This window comes from Lonchura striata, chromosome 2 (genome assembly GCF_050655825.1).
Source record: "Lonchura striata isolate lonStrDom1 chromosome 2, ASM5065582v1, whole genome shotgun sequence".
NCBI classification, from domain to species: domain Eukaryota; kingdom Metazoa; phylum Chordata; class Aves; order Passeriformes; family Estrildidae; genus Lonchura; species Lonchura striata.
In genome coordinates, this window is record NC_140704.1 from 67,397,711 (window position 1) to 67,421,041 (window position 23,331).

The 23,331-nt window shown below is 39.8% G+C and overlaps 1 long non-coding RNA gene across 7 annotated transcripts in view; it reads right to left on the reverse strand.

The window, feature by feature from the left end:
* The window catches only part of LOC146768286 (uncharacterized), a 44,170-nt gene that overhangs the window by 19,207 nt on the left and 1,632 nt on the right, over positions 1 to 23,331 (reverse strand). For 2 of the 7 annotated variants that reach the window (XR_014952722.1, XR_014952716.1), the window contains exon 2: positions 1 to 17,441. This exon is cut by the window's left edge and continues 19,207 nt beyond it. This is a non-coding gene — a long non-coding RNA (uncharacterized LOC146768286). Of the gene's footprint in view, positions 17,442 to 17,580; positions 23,322 to 23,331 lie in introns of those variants that run through there. The other 5 variants (XR_014952718.1, XR_014952719.1, XR_014952717.1 and 2 more) reach the window with 5 other exon arrangements.

The window sequence follows — 23,331 nt, forward strand, 5'->3', positions numbered from 1 at the left end:
GATAATTCTCAAAGCCCAAGCATGCAACCAATCTTCAGCTTGAAATCATGCCTTTGAAAACAAATATCCATTTTCAGTTACTTGCAGAAGCTTTGGTTTGGAGAAAGGAGGAAGACTGGAGGCTGACTTATTTTTCTTGCAGTCAAGCGGAAGAAGTCTCACTCCATGTTACCGTAACAGAAACACAGGGAAAGAATGAGCCATGTAGAAATCTGTGGAGTTGCCTGGAGGACAGAGCTGAGTTTACAGCAGGCTGCTCACCTCTGAGCATAACAAACTGCAGCAACACCAAAAAGCAAATATTCATTCCAGACTAAGCAGAATACTACACCTATTTACAAAGAAAAACATGTCAAGAGCTATTTTCTTTAGAAAATTCCTTATTACTCATGGTGGTTTAAAGGCCTCCTTCAAAACTTAAGGAGACAAAAAAGGAAGAGAATATGTTACAACAGAACTAGGAATTCACCTATTACAGTACCTAATATTCCAATGGAACTAAAAAGGTACTTAGTTATTTCATAAAACAAAAGTAGCATTACTTCTGGTTTCCTGTCTCAGAATTTACAGAATCACAGAATGTACTGGGTTAGAAAGGACCCACAAGGATCATTGATTCCAGCTCTTAACCCTGCACGGCACTGTCCCCACGAGTCACACCATGGGATTGTGATTCACTCTGGGGAGAACCTTTTCCTTACTATCCTACCTAAACTTTGCCTGACACAAATTCAGGCCATTCCCTCATGCCCTGTCACTGGTCACCACAGAGAACAGATCAGTGCCTGCCCCTTCTCTTCCCATCACAAGGAAGTTGTAATTGCAGCGAGATCTTCCCTCAGTCTCCTCCAGGCTGAACAGACCAAGTGCCCTCAGCTGCTCCTCACACGGCTTCCCCTCAAGGGCCTTCACCATCCTCATGGCTCTCCTTTGGACGCTCTCTAACAGCTTAACATCCTTCATGCACTGTGGTGACCAAAACTTCACACAATATCCAAGAAATACAGTAAAAGATTGGGAGAGCAACTTGGCAAGGTGTTGTATCACATACTTCAGATCAGATTCCTCATTTATAGTTTATAATTTCATGAGGCTGTTCAGTTTGTAATTTCCTTTCTTCCCTTTTCTAGCATCAAAATGTGATAACAAAGAGAGAAATAATGAATCAGAGAGAATATTTTGCCTCTAGAAATTCCCTTCCTCTGAAAGTAGAAATCATATTATTAATTTATACAGTAAAGCAGAATTAATTAATTTAGAAGGCAAATTACATAAATATATTTTAGCTTCAATTTTTATGCATGCACATTTCTATATGTATTACATATTTAATAAACTATGTGCCCACCTCAAGCATGTGATGGTACCCACCAGATCTCTGTTCTGGGACATCAGTGAGTTTTCCTGGCCCTGCAGCCTTGTGGTGCTCCACAGAAGTGCTGCCTACACTTGTTCTGTAAAGGAGACAAGACTACTTTTCTTTCTGCAGATGAAGCAGAAGCAGCTCAAGCTTCCTTAAGCGTGTCTGCCATGTTCATCCAAATAACCTGAGGCATACCAGCAGACAGACTAAGCTACATTTTCATGGCATTTTCAGCCAGTCTAGATGCAGACAGCAGCTGAAATGTGTGATCTCACACTCCCCTGGCACCATAGGAGATGTTGCTGCTCCCAGTTTTGCACTGGCATTGCATTAATGTGTGAGGGAGAGCAAAAAGTGATCTGGCTGTAAACTCTGGGGGGTTTTCTGGAGTTTCTGGCAGAGCAGCCTCCTGATCTCATTTGCACGAGAATATATGAATTGGGAATGGGAGTCCTGGGCAATGCACAGCAGTGAGTGGGAATGCAAGGAGTCCTGGGCAAAGCACATCATGGAGCAGAGGGGTGGGTAGCAACCATCTCTTTCAGCAGCAACTATTACTTAAATTATCTCAAAATAATCATGCAATCACTGTCATGCCTACTCTTTTTGATACCTCCTCTGTGGAGTTTTGAGCACCAGCACAGGAGAGTCCTTCTTGGCTGGACACCTTCCAGGGACAGATGGCAAAAACCAGCTAAGTCCTTTACCTTCCTCCAGGGTCTTAATCTGGCATGCAAAGCTCATGTGGCATGCCTCAACCTCCAACTGTAAGTGCTGCTATTGCCTTTAAATATTCAGTGCGGGCCAGCCAGAGACAGCAGTTTAAACACAGCTCCTAGCAGGTAGGTTAGACATTCAGTGGAAGAAAACATCCTTGTTTTATTTTTGGAGATACTTCCCAGCTTTTCAGCAAGTTCTTAAAGACCACATATATGGTATAGACCCTGGGTTGTGCTATAAAGGACCTGGGAATGTGACTCCCTGCAAAATGTTACATTGGACTGAAGCACTGTGGGACAGCAATACATGGCAACAGCCAAAGGGGCAAGGGAGAGATGGAAGGAAAATTTTATAAGTCTATAATCTTAATACTGTGTGGCTGTGAGATTTCAGTACAAATGAAATGTTGTAAATCTTTATCAATCAGCCAACAGCTTCATAAGGGATAAAAATCTAAGGCCACATTAGAAAAAATGTTTTCTGTTCTAATGTCAACTTCCAGTTTGCATAAAACAGAATTGTAGAATATGCAATTCCATAGGAATACTTGACAACATATAAAAAGGCATAATCTACCTGTTGTCTGTGAGACAAACACTGCCCATAGATTTGTGTGGCCTATGTATGTATTTGGCCTATTTGTGTGGCTTGTGTATGTATGTATGGTTAGAAGAGACTTTGTTCATATACATGTCTAAATAGAAAGATAAACAATTATGTAAAATCAGCAGTCTGGTTTGATACAGCACTTTAAGTTATGTCTGTTCTGTTATGTCTTCATCTTTTTGGAAGAGTTAAATAAAGCTTCTTTTTTGTAAAGGCCATGTAGTAGGGTGGGGGAAAAAGAATGGATTTAAAGTACAACTTGAAAATAGTAAGCTTATCATTTTATCACCATTATTCATAGAGGAAGATTATTGAAGGACTTAATTGCTCTTACTATAGGGCAAAGTCTTCTAATTTTCAGCCTAAATCAATATACTTTCTAAACCAGACCCAAAAATAAATCTCCAAAGTTGGTTATTTAGCTGAGTTCTCTTTTGTTGCAAATTAAGTTATTTTATTTTGCCATTTTCCTTACCAGAGTGACAATTACACAGCAACAGTTTTATTGATACATTATCTATAGTCCTTTTTATATTAGAAGACATACATATCACTTGAATTTTCTTTGGATAGGACCAAAACCAGCCAGTTGTTTGAACCTCTATTCATAGCTCCTATTTTCTGAACTTCTGTTTTCTGCTGTTCTCTCTCGCAGCCTCCTTAGAACGTGGTGACCTAAGCTGGCACACACCTAAACCAGCACACACCTCCAGCCTCCAGAGGCCCCTACAGGAGGAGTAGAGCACGGTAATTATCTCCATGTTTTTTCATGACATTTACATGCTATTTCCTGGGTTTGGCATCACATTGCTGGCTTGAATTTCACCTGTAGCTCTCTAACATTATTTTCTGTCATGCTATTTCTCTGCCAGGTATTTCCCAACGTTTTTCTACATTTAATTTCCCTTCCCTTCTGTAGCTCTTTGTGCTCACCTCTCCCATAGCATTTATGCTGGAGGTGACACCATAATGCATATCATCAGTCAGCCTGGCTCCTTTATGGCAGAAGAAATACGTGGTAGCTCTTCTAGGAAACACTGCTTACAGGTGTGTTGATTACTTGCACCTGCTTGGGGGAAAAGAGCGAGGCATATGGTGGAAGAACATTGATCAAAAATTGTGCAATTAAACAGTAGTGTGTGTCCAGCAGGCCCTCAAAGCTCTGTTGTGCTTGTAGATCACTGTCTGGAAGTGAGTGTACAGGTCTCCTGGAGAGCATCACAGAAAGAAGGCAAACTGCACAGTGGATTTATGACAAGAACAAATGTATGTATTTGTGCAGCACCCCATGAAACCGATGGATTGTGGCAGAACAGCAGGGCTGTAGGAGCCATTTGTTAGTGAAAAACGTGCAGAGTTGGTTTAAACCTTTCAAAGTACAAAAGGGAACAAAAATTCAAGCTCAGACATGACAGTTGCCATATGTCAGGGTTTTTTTGCTTATTATTCCTGAAAAAATACTGGTCAGGGCTGGGGGGGTTGGGGTGGGGAAAACATCTAATTTAGGCACAGATTGTCCTTATTTGCATTTATGGATGTGTGTGAAGAATTCTTCCGTGTCCTTTGAACTCAAGTCACCCATAGAGCAATTCTGATACTTCAGAAACCATTTGTTTTCTCTGTAGGTTCTACTGCTCACTCCAGGAGACTGCTAAGTTCAAATCATTATCATAGTTCCCCTTCCATCTTCACCACCCTGCCAAACATGGCAAGTGGAATACACTGTAGACAGTACAGTTCACATTGCTAAATGCACTTCATGGAAATTTTGAAAGCTCATTCCTGCCTGGTATCAGAGCTCCTTCTCAGGACGTGACACTTTATAAATGTCACCTCATAATGATTATGCTAATTGCAACAACTCCACCTTTGTCAGCAATTTTTTTAAAGGGGACAGCATGGAGGAACGGCAGGATGCTTTTCCAAGGAAACCTGAGTTATCCCTTTCTGTAGCCAGAACAGTTCAGCATCTGCTTGGCTTGATGCACATCATCACCCTGCCTGACACTTTTTGCCCACTATAATGTGTCTGCATGTTATCTCAGTTTATCTTAGTTATCTCAGTACAAATGATCTGAAAACTTAATTTAGAACTAATATCTAGGATAGTGAAATAAGGACCATTAAAGTAGCAGCTTTTGTGCACTACTACTCTGGGTTTGAGAAGCAAAGAGTAAATTAATTGGCAGGGTAATGTAAAAATTAAATGGAAAATGATAAGCAAAAATGTTGTGTCTCAACAATAGACACTGTATTAGTGCATCTATCAACAATTATTCAGCACAAATGACAGAACAAGTGAAATTGTTACTGCTTATGCATAACTATTATGTTGTGTAGTTTGTACCCTTGAAAAACCAGAACATATACTGGATATTTTGATTCTTCAGTGACATAAGTACATGCACACATATAGGCACATGTAGATGTACATCCTTCAGTACATACACATGTATAATATATAAAGACACAGACAATGTTGCACTTGCAATTTTTCTTGCATTTGTAAAGTGTGGGTAAAACGAACAGCTTACAATGTCATACCAACCAAATATGTTCTTCACTTAAAAATTCCTTTGAAGTTGCTTTATTCAAAACTATTTCATTATTCTTCTTCCGTGAACTCCTCTTCACTTTCTTCTGATTCTTGAAGTTAGTATTCAGCTTGAAATATAAAGCATTAGGAATTAAATACATACCATGGATCTCACTGAGAGCCTTCATGAACTCTGGAGCAGTAAGATCACATTCCCTGAATATTCATGTCCTTGGTGGCCGTGTGTGCCTTGGTATTGAACAGCATTCACAAGTATTTGATTTGCCTCTCTCTTTAGAGCTCATGACAGGTTAAAGACACTTGGTCATTGAAATGTCTCTTTAACTCCTTGCTTCTTGTCAGAGGACCACTAACTAACACCTTAGAAGAAAGATTTATCCTCAAAACTTTGCTTTTCATGGTACAGACTCTCAACCCATTCCTCAAGACTTGGCAAAAACACATCCCAGGCCAGAGACTCTCAGATATACTTAGGATTTATGCCAAATGACAAAATCCATATTCTCATAGTGATTTCTGCTGCTAAAAACAAGTGCTGGGGAAGCTGAAAGAATTTTTCTTGTTGATTGTCAGTATGAAACTAATTTAAAGCTAGTAGTTCCAAACGCAGCAGATTATGAATCTGAGCATCTCCAGATTGCCACTGTCTCTGAACAAAGCAGTAAATTAAATACTTGCTGACATCCATTAGACTACCATGGTCACAGTGTAGCAGTGTAGTTGTTTAATGGTTTTAATGGGGCAATTTCATGGTAGCAAACTGCACTGGTGGCAGTCCAAGGTGGCCTCCAGGATGCCCTGGGAAATGCATGCCCTGAATGCTTCCCATGTACAGGTGTAAGAGCGGGTGTGGGTGTGGAAGATAATAAGCCTTGCTCCTGTCAAAGTCATCCCAGTGTTTCTCTTAAACCAGATTATCTTTAAAGGGAAAATTCATGTTGATTATAGCTGAATGTAAACAGACATTAAAGTATTGGAAACAAAGTTACTGGGTAAAAGCAAAACGCAATAAAATCATTTTGCAAACTACAGAGTTACTAAGATACATTCCTGTACATCATTTTGGATCTCCAAGCCTTAAGAAATTGAATTAAAACCCCCAAATATTCTATCCTGAATATTATCTTTAAGAATTAACTTTCTTCAATTTTTTCTTGGTAATCTTACTTTGTGTCTCCAAGAAATGCTGCTAGGTATCTTTGTGTACTCTCCATCTATTTGTTCAGCAATGAGCAGCTTAATTCCCCAGGTTTTGCCATGTTCCTTAATAATCACATTTCTTCTTCTTGATTGTTTGTTCATCCTACAAGCAACAGGTTATATGTAGGAGTTTTTTCCTGTATGGCTCCAAATCAACAGATGCTGAGCTCAAACTGAATCTGCCAAATGACTCTTTGCAGTGCCGTGTCAAGCATTATTCAGCTGTGGCTGGATAAAAATGATTTTGGGTAGGACCCACTCTCAACATGTGTCATAGTCCACAATGAAAACTCCTTTTGTAGAGGGCCAATATGCACGGAGTATTGAATCAATTGCAGTAGCTGTTAGGTCAGATTACTTTCTTTGACTTTGGTCCTAGATCCTGTTTTATGTATGCTTTCCATAAAATCAAGGCTCTTTGGTGGCCTTTCCCAACAGCTTAAGACAGGCCAAGATACTTTTGGATGTAGTAAATACAGACTCTTACAGCCTCTGATCCTGCCCTCAGACAAGGACCTAAACTCAGTCTTGTGATGTAGTACTCTATCCATAACTCAAATCACTGCACCTGCGATTGTGACTGATCTCTGCCTTACTACTGTGGATAAGGACTGCTCTCTGCAAAACAGAAAATTGTAAACAAAATAATCAGCTGGAATTACTTGTGGGCAAAATAACTTAGTAACTATATTCATAAGCCAATCTTTCAGAAAGGGGCCTTATCTCATTCTGTCTGCAGCCTCGCAATCTTAGCACAGAGTCCAAAACAACTGACATGAATGCTTCCTTGTATAATCCACTGCCTGGCACTGTCTTTTACTAGACTTCAAAGTTCAGGGGCATCTTCTCTCTTATCTAGAGGAGTGTCAATATGAAAAGCTGGCTAGGCCAACATCTGATTCAAGCTACTGACCTCTAAAAGAGCTGTACTTTGAACTCTGCTGTTTGTCACGCTGCCAGCTCGGAGGAACAGCAGTGCAAGACAGGCTGATCCACCAAGGGTTCCTCATTTGCACCTGCATGAAAACAACTGCTTGTGCAGATACAAACCAGCATGGGAGCATGAAAGGGAGTTATTTACCTTCAAGTTGCTGTGGTCCTTGATGTCATCAGTGCAGATTTCATGGTTAACCCTCTGTGCCCATTTTCTTGCTCCCTCCAACAGCATCTGATCCAACAGGACCAGATGGATCCCTTTGTTTTCACCTCTGCTTATAAACATGAGGAGGTGTAGCACACACAGTCAGCAGTACCAGATTAAATGTTCCTCTGTCACACACAGGACTTGCTTGTACATCTGTAGGATCATCCTGGACTCTGATGCCTGCTAGATCACTGCTGCCTTTTTCTAGAGGAAGAGTAAAATTCCACAGCAGAGTACAAGAGTCTGCAAAAGCAAAATAAATCGACAAAGGAAGAAAACATTGTTTAAAGAGTAAAGGATGGGGACAACAGGATTTTTGCAGTTTGATGGATGACTTGTTTTATTTGGCTCTGAATACTGCTGATATTTTCTCCTTCTAAAATTTATACTTAAAATTCTTTGTCAGTAGCTTTTTGACACTTCAACACCAGTAAAAAAGTTTATAAACTCCTAATCTTTCAATTGATCTTTCTCAGTCCCCATTATTTCTGCTACCAAGAGGGCAAAGAGCAGGCTTAGAAATAGAACTCTTGTAATTTTCTTACATTTTGGAGCTTGTGAACTTTACCTCTGTTTTTTCCTCTGAGTTGATGTGAGGGTCAGTCATGTGATTCCCTGTTTCTGTTTTCTTATTCCAGCTGTTCCAGGTTTGCTGGAAATGACTCACATAACCACAGACATGTACTCGTGGCTTTCTAAGAGGAAATTTGCAAATCAGCTCTGTTTCAACTTGCTCTTTTTAAAGGGAATTAATTAATTCTCCTGCCTCACAAATACATTGGGAAACGGACAGACCAGTTTCTCTGTGTAGGTAGATCACCAAACTATTTCAAGTCTTACTGAAGTTGTTAGATATCCACATAATCCTTCTCATCATTTGTACCACAATGGATGCAGAAAAGAGAATCAGTGATTTTTGAGGCTGTCATAGGAGAAACTGGGACTCAACTGATGTGTAAATCCTCAACACTAGTCCTACAGTAATTGAAATGGTCAGGAAGTATCACTCTTTTAGCTCTGAATGTGCTGAACTCAAGTTTTCAGCTGGCATTAATTTTTTTCTTTCTATTGGGTGCCATGGTAAGTTAGACAGCAAACAAAGTCTTTTTTTCTTTGGTAAAGAGTCTGCCAGTATGAAAAAAGGCCTCATTTTAAAATTAAGATTTGTCTATGTGACTTTAAAATGTGTTTTAAATGCTACTGGAGGACAGAACCATAATTTGAAAATCTTTTTTTATTTTGTCATCTTGGGACCTGCTGGCATATCTTGTATTTATGGGCATCTCACAGTGAATAAACCACTTATAACATTTGATTTAAAAAAACAACAAAAAGTCAGTGTTCTGTAGAGTCTCAGAGCCACAGTGAAAAAGGAGACAAATGAGAGCAAAACTAAACTTTTAAGGATGAAAATGTTTCTGGTCTGGATGATGAGATATGAAAAAAATGCCCATTTTTGTAACATGATGAAGTCTTTTAGGGTTTGTTGTTTTGAGGTTTCTGTTGGGACTTTATTTTTTTTTTTTTTTGGTCAGTACAGGTCTGGTCTTTTGTGGACAAAAAGTGACTTAATCATGGTTCGCCCTTCCCGCTCTCTCCTTTCTCCCCAGCTCTGGGGATTTATGACAGATGCCTTTCAAAATTTGGTTTGTTTGGAAGCTATATACAGATTGCTTGCTGGAAGTCTTCAATAGTAGGGGCCACAAGAAATAAGCTTTTGGAAAATATTCACTTTATATATATTCTTATACATATAAGAACAATGTTTGTTGGTTAAGAACTTTTGTTTCAGTTGCAAATTAAATACTTTGAATTTGATTATTGAATTAAGACTGTCCAGCCTCTTGCTTCTCCCTTCTTCCATTCATACCACACCTGTGGGAAATAATTGCCTTGTGTTCAAAATGGTGCTATCTTCAGCTACAATAACAAATTATTTTACTTGTAGGAACATACCTCATCTGGAACATGTCCAGACAGAAGTGAATGAGTGAGCAGCTATTCAATAGACTGCTTTATTCTTGCTTAGGATAAAGCTCCAAGGTCTCAATATCACCAGCCAAGCCCTAGTAAAAGGAACATTATGAATTTACTCAGGGGTTTACCCTGGCAGTCATCCTTACAGTATCTTGATGAACCATCAGCATGTTCTTGCCAAATTTCAGATTTTATAGGTCTGATGCTTTGTAACTACTTAACATTATGCTGTCCTATTGATTGCAAATAAAATGCTGTAGCACTTCCATATGCCAGTTTCCTTAAACAAGGCACTCAGAAAAATAAAGAGTACAAATATGCAACTGTCTATGAAAAACTTGACTCAAATTTCTTACCTCACAGGAATCTGTTGTATAAGCAAAACTGAGTTATTTGGGATAATATTTATCTTTTACAGATGATTGAAAAGGGTAATAAAATTGAGGTCAGTCAAAGCCTTCATCCATCCATCCATCCATCCATCTATCCATCCATCCATCCATCCATCCATCCATCCATCCATCCATCCATCCATCCATCCATCCACCCACCCACCCACCCGCCCACCTGCCTCTATGCCTTAACAACATATGAACCTGCTGGGCAGTTTCAACCCAGTTTCACAGAAGGTCAGTGATGTCAAAGACAATTAATATTCTTCAGACTTCGCACACTTGGGTAGAGCTGGGGGCCTGGAATGGGCTCAGACACAACATGCAGACAGTTGCTTAGGCAAAAAGGGAAGTTACAGAAGTAGGGGAAGGACTTTAAGGAATGAATGGCTGGAAACTATGGGAAAACAATTTTTTATTGGTTCTGTGGTTCATGAAAATATTTTTCTATGAACTTCCATATCTTCAGAATTTTTTGGCAGGGCCCCTGTTTTTTAAAATTATTATTCTCCTTCACTATATAGCCCTAATTAACTCCCAGAGAAAGCTTAGGCAAAAAAAAAAAAAAAAAAAAAAAAAAAAAAAAAAAAAATAGGTGGTATCTTTAAAGACTGTACAAGAACATAACCATCAGCAAGAAAGGTGTGGATAGCAAATTATACCTGCACAAGACTGTCTTAATTCTACAATTTCTTCCTTATATGTGTTTGATGCTTGAACCTCAGAAACCCTGCTTTTAACAGGGTGTTTTGCAAATCTAAGCTTTACACATACACAGATGGGAGCTGCAAGACTATGAAAGTGTGCAAAGCATTTCTGACTGCAGCTTTATTCCTGCAACTGAGAGTTTGAAATACAGAGTTCTTGGCATTGTCTTATTAGTGAACTGCTAAATTTGGCCTATTTTAAATTCACAGTTCAACCATATTATTTGAAAGCAAGAAACAATTACTAAATTCACCTTTAGAAAAGCCTAAATGACAGCAAGATATATGAAGTATAACAGCTTTTTCATGCTGATGCAGCTGGGTCCTGAGTTTGAGAATTTATTTATTTTATGGATTTCAAATAACAATATTAATGCCTTACATCTTGACAGAATTTAACAGAGAGGGGTTCATTCATTTCAACACACTGGCTTATGGATACCAAAAGGGTAAAAAATTTATTTGTGCAATTTTTTCTCCAGTATTACTTTTTCTTACAGGAAAAATATGATAGTTATAAATATATAATTTCTTGATTCAGGAACTGGGAGATAATTGACTGAAGAGAAAGTCACATAAGGTACCTGTAGTTAATCAGTATTAAAATCCATGAGCCCAGTGGGAATGACAGGTTTGTAAGCAGGAGGGAAACCTCCAAGCTGCACATGCAAAATACACTTGTATGAAAGCAGCTGCTAACTGCACAAACACTTGTGTTTGCCATTCTCTTCATATATGGGTATGCACACCTTGTCATCTACAGCCATTAATTAGGAAAAAAAGTCATCCTGAGGAAATAAGATTTCTAAGGTCCTGGATCAATGTTCCAGACAAACACAGACAGTCCCAGATCTCTCAGTCTGCAAAGCTTTGGGCTCTCAGGGTCCAGGTCACTGTGACAAATTTGACATATGCTAATGCAGGTCTGGAAGCCTAAGGTAGAAATTTACATCTGTGCATGACTAGGGCAGGAATTTAAAAAATACCAAGAGGATGACACAGAGAAAAGAAGGAGTAATATACTGGTGCAGGAAGCATCCAAGTGGATCAGGTATAACATCTAGGATATATTGGAGGTTCTTTATTGACTACATGGATTAATTTACTAAAAATCCTTTTGAGTCCTAACTTGTGGCTGAGGGATTTGAGTCAATTTGCTGACAGAAAGAATAAAAACCATCATAATTTAATGACAACAAAATCAGGTGTGTCTTGGAGATTTGGTGTCTCACATAGGAGATGCCTTGGGATCTAGCTAGGAAAGGTTGGTTTGAAAAGCATGCTGAACATCACCCAGGACTTTTTGCTTAGTTTCCCAGCAAATCTGGACTTGTCTTCTGCAACCAGGAGCCCCACTCAGAAGTTATTTTCCTCTTCTGAAAAATAAGATTTTGTTGCTCTGTATTTCCACTAGCAGAAACCAGCATAACATGGAAGGGAATCATACAGGAAATGAAGACAGTGTTCCCTGATTTGCTTAAGGAGAAGAAAGCATAGAGGGAATAACTGACAAAGGAAAGGATAAGTTGTGAATGGAAGAGACATGTCAAGGCACTCACTTGATAGTTTTAACCCTCTGTGAAACTTAAGATGGCAATTTGAAAGCAAGAGAGCCTGCTGCCTGCAGCCAGGTCAGTACTTCATCATTTCTAATGAGGTGGGGTCATGGAACTGGACAGAAACTGACTGCTCCTCCATGGGATCTAACAGCCAAGAAAAATCCACACGAGTTCCTTACAGTTCATGAATAAGCTAGGCTACAAACCATGACTTAAAGGCCTTTGAAATCCTGATTATCCCAGCATCTCCTGTGATAAAGTGTCACACAATTTCATTATCTTCTGTAGTATCAATTTAGTGTGATCCCACAAGACATGTCATTGAACTCTTGTCTTCACAGTGAGCAAATGGATCTGTTACATCCTCCTCAGCCCTTTGGACACGGAGGAGATGTACCTTCAGCAGTCACATGCCCCACTGAAGTACCAGACACCAGCAGTCAGCTTTGGCAGCTTGTCCTTGATGCTGGTTTCTTTTTTTGGCATCTGTGCTGGATGTGAGTCCTGTATCCCATTGAAGAGCAGAAACCAAGAGAAAGGGAGCAGAGGGAAACTCCCAGCAGGACACTTGCATTGCCTGCTCTTTGCCTTCTTCCTTGGTGCAAGCTCTTGTCCCTGCCTGGAAAAGTTTCCACAGGGAGAACACTTCCACCTCCTTGCCTTGTACAACCCAATGGTAATTATAGAAAGAATCTAGGAAAGCACTCAAAGATACTTTCACTTAAGCAAGGCTTCATTCCCACATGTTTCACAGGGACCAGGCTGTTGGTTTTTTTTTGATCCCACAGTGTAGCTGCATAGCTAGTATGCAAAAACTTCCTTAAATTTTGTAATGACAGGAACTCACAAAATCTTGTGTAAGCCCATAAGAATAGCATATGAAGGTAGCATTGAAGTTTAAAGCAATTCTGAACAAAAAAATCCAAACCCCACATTGCCCCTTAGCTTGCAACAGATCAAGGAAAAAACATCAGATGAACACACTCAACAACAGAATGCCTGGGATTATGAATCCAGAAGAGTGAATGAGAAACCTTGAAGTTTTCTGTTGTGGAGAGGTTTATGAAGAAGCCCTGCCTCTGAGCAGGCCAAACTTCACAACTTGGCTCCAGACCTGGTGCTGTGGCTCAGATTTATCTCTGTTTATTGCAGGGAGTTCTGAGAGAAGAATTCTGCTTTTCTGAGGTCCTTGCCAAGCTCAAGGTTATCCTTTAATCTTGCAGTGCAGGTTAGTTCTGGCTGGCTGGAGAGCAGTGCCCCAGCTGCACAGCAGGTGCCCTGCATGTATGCTTGCTTCGGATATAAAAGATGCACAGACTTCTGCTGGGTTTTTAAGAAAACCTGATCCTCCCTATAAGGGGAGCAAAGCCAACACTCACTGGCAAAATCATTATTAACAACCAAGGTAAGCAGGAGCTCAACAAAAGAGCTTTCACCTTTCCAAAATTCAAATGCCAGATCCCTGGAAACAACTGAACAACACTCAAGGAAGTGATGCTGAGCAAGCTATCCAGCAGCTCTGGGACTGGAGCAAGCAGATGGATACAAGGAGATGGGTGCATTAGATCTGCAAAGTCAGCACTGTCCTGCCTTCTTGCCTGATTGAATTCCTGTAAGGGAATCTTTTCTCCTTGTACGGTTTAAAAGACAGTGTCTTTTCCACTAAATTGTTGTTATTAGTATTGCTAATAATATCTTTAAAGACCCTCTCACCCAAGCTGTGTCTCATGTCTTACGCAGCTTACAGAAAATTATTTAAGTTTGCTATGTTCCACCAGTACGAAGCACAGTTTGCTCAAGTGCATGTAGAGTACGGCAAGGAGAAAAATCATTTATGTGAGGGAAGCAGTCAATTACTCCACTGATGTGTGCTGCTTTATAGGCTTTTCACTGCCAATCAGTGTCACGGCTTTCCAGCTCTTCTTACAAACCAGTACACATAATTTTCCTGCAGTTCAACCGACTTCAGCCTGGCAGCAGTCTGTAAATAAAGCTGTCCCTTGTCAAACAGTTAACTCCTTTCCCTTTTCACATCACCTCTGAATATTGCTGGAGAAAGCAGCCACCAGCAGCGGTTACTGGCCCAGACAGGCACCAGACGCAATCTGACCATCTCCATTTCACGTCAAAATGCAGCTGGAGAAGCTGGGAGCCATCTCAGAACACAACAAAGTTCACAGTATCCTCCCCTGGAGCCTTGAGGCAGGAGGCAAACTCTGATTACTTGGTGCAAAGTTGAGTTAGCTTGAAATGCCAGGGCTGCAAAGGGGTCAGGAGGTGTAGGTTTAGTGTGATGGGTGGTTCTGTTTCAGCTTTGGTGTTTTTTTTTATTTTTTGAAGTAGCAAAGCAAGGACCAATATGATATGGAAACAACAGCAGTCTCATCATACTGGCATTGATTTTATCTGCCCTTTGTTGCAATTTTTTCTTCCTATTGGTTTTAGCAAATGTTCCTGTTCAGCTAATAAACACAACCATGTAAGTTGTTGAATACTCTTCCCACTTCCAGTCAGAACTCTTGAAACTCTGAAAACACCTCCTGTTGAACCAGGGACCTGTGTTGATGCATCCTGACAAAGCTCTGGCAAAGGCTGTGCTAGAAACAGGAGATTGTTATGTCCCTCAGACACAGAAAAAAAAATAAAAGCAACATTCAACCAGGGCATCCTCAAGGGGATCTTGCTTCAGTGAAATGGTGCTGGAAACTCCTAAAAGCTTTGCAGTGTCCTACCCAGCTGGGAAATGCACTCACTGCTCAGGAGACAACTTAGTTCATTCATGCTGTACTGCAATATTCATATTTTTCCAGCTCAGTGACTCTGATATGCAGAGATGGGTAGAGACAGAGTTGAGAAGAAAGACATTTCAGTTTTTTTCCTCCAGGCTTTTAGCTCTAAGACAACATTATTCAGTGATTAGGTTACTGCTCTCTAGACCCAGCTGTTATTTTTGAATCTGTCCTTTTCCAGGTTTCTGATATCAACCAGTTACTAAAATTCAACATGCCTCAGTTTCCTCAACTATAAAATGGGGGTGAAAACCACTTTTAAATCTAAAAGCAAAATATTTTTGAAATCCTGGATGCTTACCTATCAATGGCCCTGTGAAAAGATAAACTATGCCCATTTTACAGGCTATTACCTTGTATTTGGGCCTGCCTTCTCTCCAAATTCAAAATAGAATGTTGTGACTGGGTAAATAGTTTTTATTGCATCCACGAGGAAACCTGCTATCAGCACTTCTATTTAGCTCTTTGGATCCAAACCATCAAAAGCTTTATCCTGCAGGACTGCACTTGGAGTTATCCAACAATTCAACAGATTTGTTTTTTCCTCAAAGTAACTTGACATAGAAGAATGTCCTTAAGGCTCCCATCTTTTACTGAAATCAATCAACAATGTAGGATCAGGGCCTAGTAAATTGCTTTAGAGATGCTTCATAGATTGATTTGCTCAAGCAAACAGTTATTTGATTTAATACAGAGAAATGTCCTGTCCCATCTCAATTCACACAGCTCCAGAGGGATGTCACAAGAAAATACTGCCCTCCTTGGAAGAGAAATAGAAAAGATAATTCACTTTATTTCTTTCTAGTTAGAAAGCAGTTTCTGCCTCTGATTCAAATTTTTCCTGGACTCTGCAGGGAGAGTCACCTGAAGCACAGGCTCACCTCTGTAGTGTGAGCAGAGATATCCCTGGAAAAGGACCGAGAAGCTGTTCCTATAATCCAAATAGAATCCTTACCTGAAAGGAAGAAGTCAGAGGTTATATGTTTGCTTAACTCCATCAGCTAATTAACAAAGAAAAATTTCTTACAGTATTTTATGATTCATGATAGTTGATTTGAGGGAAAAAAAAAAAACAAACAAAATTGCACCAAGCATGGAAAAAATTTAATCAAAATTTTTATACAACATAGGAATGAATAAATTACAACTGTGCTGCTAAAAGAAAAATAACACCACTTAAACGTGCCTTGCAAAGGCAGATGAGCAAACAAACTCCCCTTTACTGCATAAGGTAGCAACACCTTTTTCCTGAAGGGATTTTCCTTAGATTTTTGATGGCAAACTGTTCAAATTGTCTTGAGAACTACCTTTACTTTTCCCTATGATGAGCAAAACTTTGTCCTTCTGCCCAAAATAAGACAAAGCTAGTCCAACTGGGGATTTTTACATCTATTTAAATGAATTTTATTCCAAAATTAGAAAAAAAAGTGTGACATTTGCAAGCATCAAAAGAGAAACCGAACATTCCCATAGTTTGCAGCTTATTTAAGACATGCATGCTGAGTTTTTGAACTACAGCACCAAGTTAAATGCCACTGCATCTGCTCATTTGACCAGTGGTTTAGGGAGCTAGAATGGAGAAGGATTTTATGAAGTCTAGCAGACATGGAAGAACTGAGAATCATAGGATGGATGAAATCATATCATATACACTGTTATAGAATAATTCAAAAGTGTAATCAGCAGAGGCATTATCTAACATGGTGGACAAAGGAAAGTTTGGTGTTCTATTGTAAGCTAAAAATCAATGCAGAGAAGTCACAAGAATGTCTGTAAGAAAGATAAAGGTAACACCCTGATCAAAAAAGATAAAAACATTGTTCTGAGACCGAGAGTTAGATTAATTGTTTGGGTGCATCATTTACCTGTAAACTGTCTCACAACATTGCTGAATAGTGTTGCTTCATAAAATTTCTTAATTCTGGAAAATTTATGCAGAAATTAATATGCTTTACAGATGAATATTTGCAATTTAAAAATCCAATAGACAACATTTTCTAATCCACCCTGTCTCTTTATGCCCATGATCTTTTTGCTGCTTTATCAGAAGCAAAAAGAAATTGGAGAGCCTGCTGAGGCTTAACTTGCTCAGCAGGCTGCAGGCATTAGCATCAAGTAAGAAAATGCTTGTGTTGGCCTTATCTGGGGAAGGTCAACTCCCACAGAGACTGGGTGACAACAGCTCCATCACTTATTAAATGCATAAGTTTTCAGTTCCTAGGACTGCTTCACAAAACAAATGAGTAAATCCAACTTATAAGAAGCCAGCAAACACAAGCTGATACCTTCAAGGCTTCCTGGCCCTTGTGCTCAGGACCACAAAGGTCAATTGGCAAAGCAGGGCTTGGCAGACTGCATCAGAAAGTCTTCTTCATGTTTTCAGGAATGGTTTGAGTCTCTTTCATAATGACACTTTAATTTCAAGTCCTTAAAAAAAAAAGACAAACAAGAAATCAAACCACAACACATACCCCAGCAGTAACAGGAAAGGTGTTCCAAAAAAGAATACTGAAGGTATTGTAGCATCAGAGTGAGATGTCTGTGGCATAGCTCAGCTCTGCCTTACCCTGTGGCATCCAGAGCATGACTGGTTTTATCAGGTTTTTTTCCACAGCTTGTCTCTTGGCTCCCTCAGCCATCACAGCTCTGTATTTACACAGCTGCCTCTGAAGCTGTAAGTCAGCACAGAGATTGTTGCACAAACAAATGGAACATGTGGATCCTGCCAAATATCACTTACCCCAGTTTTCCTCCTCCTTCTTAAGCATTTTATGTTTTGACACTAACAGACTCCTTGAAAATTAAAAGGAAAGAGCTTTGTGCTGTGTGTCATGTATAATACATATCTGTTTTGGCAGAAAAAAGTTTCAAATAGCTTTAGGATGGGAGAAAATACAAATAAGAGAAGTTTCAGTATAAGGCAGCAAAATTCAGTGTCACACCAAGACCAGTGCTGAGCTGCTAGCTGTTACACCCCATGTTAGCCACAGAGCCCCCCTCCACACGACCCTTTGGCTTTGACTAGAGAAACAGATCCTGCCAGGTCAGGTTTATTCAGTCATGGTGTGCAGTCTGACATGCTGGGGCCAGGCTCAGCACTTGCTTTCTCCCTCCATTGAAACAGGTTATCCCTGACTAACCTTCAATATCTGGTTTTGCATTTATTTTAATCACACCAGTTGTGATAAATGAATTTATGCTGTTGCTTGTCTCTGGAAAATACGCACTACATGCTGAAAAAACGCAGAGCAACAGGGATCATTACACTGAGTATGGGAGACAGATCAGATGAGGAGATATATATACTCTGAAATGAAGTAATCAAAGGTCTCCCAAGCTACAGATGTTGCTATAAATAAATAGACTGACATCCTGCATTACTAGAACTTCAGAGAAGCTTGTTTCACAGTGCTTCATTCCTCCACTGCTCCAAGTGAAAATACGGACAGGGGAAGTTTGGGCTGTGCCAGGTGAATAACAAAAGGTGTGCTACTGAACACAAGAAACAGCCAGATATTCATTTAGCAGCATCAAACTGAAGACTCCAGAGAGGAATTTAGGCTGGGAGAAACCAGCTGAGTGAGGTCAAGTTGCACAGGGCCGGGTCCTCCAAAGCATTCAGCAGAGGCTGTACCTCCATGGGCATCCATGCCAGCATGAGATCACCCTCAGGGAAAGAGAGTTTTCCTCATGTCTGACATCCATTTCCCTTGATTTGTGTCAGCTGCCTCTGTTATCACTGTGCACCTTCAGGAGAGCCACAGAATTAGCTGAGTTGGGAGGGATCCACATGGATCAGTCAGGTCTGATTTGGTCTCCTCTGTGCCCTCATGTGAGGTCAGGGGTACACAGTGATGAATCCTCCTCCATACCTTCTCTTCCTTATGCTAAACAAATCCTATTTTCTGGGTAAATCTATCCAGCAGTTTCGAGCATTGAAGAAATTCATTCTCTCACTTTTCTGCTTCCCTCCCCAGGACACAAAGGGTGTTGAGACAGACTATTTGCCCAGGTAAAATATGAAAGAATAGTGCATCTGGAGAATGAGGGCCATAAAGAAGCAAAAGCACCTCTGTATCACTCCTCCTTTTAGCAAATGGCCATGGGCTTTGCCAATTAGAGCTGTGCCAGCCAAGGATAATGATAAATCTGAGCCCATTAAACAACACTACTGTAGCAGAAAGCAGCCTACCTGCAATCCCACTACATTTCATTACAGCCTCACTGAACTGCACAATTGGCTAAGTTTTAGTCAGGGTCAGTGTGTGGGCAGAAAACAACTGGAGGATGAAGAAGCAGCACCTGGTGCAGAGAGGTCCCAGTTCTCCAGCACTTCAGCTGCTGTGATGAGCTACTGAAACCCTGTGGCAGCAGCTCTCTGGCCACAGAGAGCAGGCACAGACTTCCCCAGGCATTTTCCCAGGGAAGGCTGTGAGAAGATCAGCGAAAAGAATGAGAAACAATTCTTATCTCCACTTGTTGCACTTGCTGTTGTGCACATGTGGAATGTGTTATGGGAATTTGTTTATCAAAGGGTGATTTCTTAATTGGACATTGGATGGATTGACCAATTAGGTCAAAGCTGTATGGGACTGGCTGTAAGGGCTACTGAGTTTCTTAATAAGTATAGTATAATATTGTATAAGATGATATAATAAAGCAATTGATCGGCCTGCTGCAATCATGGAGCCAATGCTAATTATTCCCCAGCTGGGGCCTGCAGTGACAAAACCCCACTGTGCTCACAGGGCTGCTTTGCTGGCAGGGATGGCCTTGCTCAAGTCCAGCAGGCTGCAGCTGCTGTGGTCCACAGGGAGGTCCAGGTGCATCCCATGACCCCTGCCCATGCCTGGGTACCCCTGCATGCCCTGCCCCTAGAGCAGGAGGGTTGGTTGGCTGACCCTGCCCCAGGGGAGCACTCAGATGCTGTTTCAGAGGCACAGGTTGGGATGCTGTCAGCTTCAGAACTTGCCCCTGCCCTGAAATGTCCCTTCCATGCAGAGCAGCACTGGGTCAGGCAGGGATGCCTCAAACATCAGGACTTCACCTTTACCACGTAGAAGTCCACATTCTGGAAAATATCTGTACAAGGAAATTCATTAGCATTGAAGATCAATGTGAGTTCCGGTCTTTGAAGAACTATAGGTTCACGCAAGTCTACATGCCTTTTATTTCCCCAGTCAAATAAAAAAGCTATTTTACCACAGGATTTTCCTTTGAGGTGCTTTCAGTTAATTACAGTGCGAGTATCTGCAGCCAAAATACCACCATGTGTCTCTTTGTAGGTGGTTCCTTTTTCAGCTGAGACGAAATGAGACTTCAGTCTTTGAATACACTTGGAACGGTAAGAAACAGTTGTAGCCAACAGTGGTAGCTTCCTAAAGGCACTGAAAGGATTTAGGAAGACATTTCTTCACTTTGAATTTAGACCAGGTGGTGATACCTGAATTAGCATTATTATTGAAGAGCACCATCCTTAGAAACTAATTTTTTGGCAGTCAGTTTCAAGCTCCAAATTACAATATTCCTATACTCAATTTATGCAGGTAATTTTCCATAATTATTATCAGCGACAAAATCTAGCACATGCTTTTTCAATTTACATAAAGAGAAACTGAAAACCTAAACTTCTAATGCAGTTCAAGATTTCTGGTATTTCCTGGACTTCCTTTGACTTCTTACTGTTAACTTGTGCCAGAAAGTCCAGTACAATCTGTCCTGTGCTGCTGAAGAGTAATTATTCATTCTTGGTAACCCATAAGGGGGTCAGACTTTATTAATTTTAATCTGTTTTACACAGATGTTAAAGCAAATTAAATTTCAAATTTAATTAAAACACAGGTTTTAAATATAGATTAACAATATCTAAGGAACCAGAGAAGGTACTACTGCTGTTATTGAACTTACACCCATGGGACTTCAACAGATGAAGAATCAGACCTTTTCATTTCTTCTTTAGCTTAATGACCCAGACTCAGCAGTGTCTTATATGTCTAATATGTGAAGAACAGACATTTGTCATCCCAAGTAGGTTGTTTACAAAATTTACAACTTCATAAAACCAGTAATTTAATCTTTGATTTAAGTGATGCTGCGGGTCCTTACAGGTGTTAAACTTCCACCACAATAAAAACTGAATATTCTTAAAATACTTGCTCTCCTTCATCTTTGGAAACAATGTTTAGGACAATCATGGTAGGAATAAACATATTGATCAGAAATATGAGACAAATGTTGTCATGAGGAAATCGGATGATGCTTGGGAATATTTATGCTGGGGAGAAAAGATGGGTTTTTAGAAACACTTGATTCTGTGAATTGAAAGAACCATAGCTGGATAGAGGTTTCTGCATTACTCATCTGGTTTACCAATTGAACATGTGTTAGTAGTGTAATAAGTGACAGAGCTGAATAAAATAAATTCTACAGCTGAACTGTAATAGCACAGGATTTCTGCTGAAAAATCAACTGGGAAGCCCATAAACAGAGCATACAAGTAGTAAGAATACACTGCTTTGACAAGATTTCTTTTACAGTTTTGACACTACATAGTCTTACCCAAAACAGATGGTATCCTTGAACAAGGATGTGAAATTTCTCTAGCAGATATTCTTATTAAGAAAAAAATATTAATTACATACTATTACATGGAAGTTTCATAGTGCTATTAAAAGTGTTTAAAAGATGGATAGGCAAGAAGCACAGCCCTGCAATTCTTTGCACCACAGAGTCCCAAACAAAAAAATGTCTAAATGTGACCTCTTCGAGGCCATGTAGTGCTTGATATGGCATAGCAGGTAAGGAAGTATTTTGTTAGGTATTTACCTTATTATTACCAGGGTACTTACCTTATTTTTAATATTGAAATACAGCCAACAATGGAAATTACAATTCATCAGGGAAAAATAAAAAAACAAAATCACAAGAAAAGAAACTCATCATTTCCCAGCAAATCAAAAAAAATTTAAAAGGGAAATCATGTGTATAGTAAGAAAACCAAAACCAATTGTCCAATATGTATCACTTCCCATAGATTTTGCTTTTTCCTTTAGTGTCCCACATTTTTAGCTTTTGTCTGCAGAACACACTTCAATTAAGGAACTTCTAGTAATATTCTACCTGAAGGACACTCTAGTAAAATATTCCTTTGATGTCTTGTACTCCTAGGAGAATCTCTCTTTGCATCATATTTTCTGAGCACACTTAAGCCATTAGATTTCAAGTTATATTTCAATATATCTCAGAGACTGAAAGAAGTGATGTAAGCACACAGGTTAGTGAGGGTGGTCCAGACTGGCCACTGAGGACAGGACATGTCCTAATGTCAGTATTTCCTGAGGAAATGCAGGTCCGTGTAAAGAGAGGAATCACATGTCCCTTTTTGTACTGATGACTGACACTGAACATTCAAAATATGTTATAGCAGCAGCCTCATACTCCAAGTATTTATCCTGGGGGAATAGGTAGATTTATCCATTAAACTCTTGTTTACCAATAAAACCTTCAAACTACTCATCTAAGTAATGTTTCCTGTAAACAGTGAATGGAAATTTTTTTCAGCATGAGTGAAATTACTTGAACTGTACACTGCCTTGAACATGGAAAGAGAATTGGAGGCATTTAAAACAAGAATAAAAATATGTAGAACATTTGTAAGATCTTTTGCCAATTCACAAAGCACCTTTAAAGCAAATAAACAGGAGAAACCTCTGCTTAGGGGTAAATAAAAAACCCTGAACAACAAAACATGTACCAACATTCTTGCCCTGCTATATAAAGCAAAAAAATATCACTATTATATTGTCCAAATACTTCATATTTGAAGTGAGGATGCTTTGTAGTTCTAGGAAGCCTTTTTTTTTCAATGATGATTTTGAAGGATATGCTAAGTTATTCCAATGGTAACTGGCAGAGCCCAGAGAAATTCCATCCAGAGCAATTGAATGAAAACTGATATTTATTTCCATAATTTACAGCTTTGTTCCATTCTAGCCCATGGCACAAGAGGAAAAGAGAAAAGCCAGCAAGAGAGATTCAGCTGTCCCAGCTTTATGCTCTAGCATAAAGCAGGCTCTGATGGAGAAAGGTACTCACCTCTTTCAAAAGATTAGTGCTTCTGGACACCTCTAACAGAGGTAACATGCATATCATCACACATGTCATCAGTTGTGCAGAAAACATACCCACGACCCTCTTCAAAATTTGAGGGCAGTAAACCTGTTTTGCAGAGATAAGCCCTCAAGTGGGGCAGAAGCCTTTCTCTTGGCATAAGAAGTCACTGACTTACAATCTTCACCTTCTCTGGAGGTTGCACTTA